Consider the following 929-nt stretch of genomic DNA (forward strand, 5'->3'; position numbering starts at 1 on the left):
AAGCGATCAGCTGTTACACAAAAGGAACAAAAATTGCACATTGTCGAGTTAATAGCGAAAAGTGTTAAAGTATTACCGCATACGAAATGCGATTTAATGTTCCTGACTAGCAATCAACTTTTAATATATTGCCTTCCATTTGATTGCTGTCTTTTTTTTTTTAATTTGAACGAAAAGCATTTAACATTTTTACAGGAAAATGCTTTTTTGTGTTCCCGTACTTTTTGGTTGTTACTCAACTTCGGAGAATAATTTTGCTGTTTGACATTTTTACAGGATTTTACATGCAAAGTATTGAATCCGAGCTAAAATTAAACGGTAAAAATATTCTTCTTGCCAAATCAAACGAATCTAGCGTAATAAAACTAAAAAAATAACTACATTGAGTAAAAGATGATTATGATTTGAGAAACTAAAATTCCTTTTCTTTGAATTTTTATTAACAAACTCTAAATTAATTCTAAAATTGTTATATAAATAAAGAAAGTAATATATTTATATGGGTGAATCCTGCAAAAATTCTACCGCCAAAAAAAAAACAAATTAAAAGTCCTAAATCTCACTTATTTATAGATCGATTTGGCTGCTTTTTATAATATATACTGGTTATATAAGCAAAAATATTTTTTGCCCAAAATGGTCTGGTTTGGTGGCGCCAGGGTCGAGATATTTGAAAAAAAAAACCGTATTTATGCTCGGATTTGTTTCACATTTGGCATGTTTAGTTGAAACGTAGTGAGATATAGATGTGCAAAAAATCGAACCACAGGTGGCTCTGATGTCAAAATAAAAAGTACGTTCGACATAAAATACATGTTTTCTTCCCGTTAAAAATTCCTTCAAGAAGAATATTAAGAAAACTGTTTAGTAACGTAACGCCAGGTAACGTCACTTCAGATAATTCAGCTGATTAAACATAAAGCAGAAAA

This window comes from Rhagoletis pomonella, unplaced genomic scaffold (assembly GCF_013731165.1).
Source record: "Rhagoletis pomonella isolate Grant_MI unplaced genomic scaffold, Rhpom_1.0 Rhpom_scaffold_00002, whole genome shotgun sequence".
NCBI lineage: Eukaryota > Metazoa > Arthropoda > Insecta > Diptera > Tephritidae > Rhagoletis > Rhagoletis pomonella.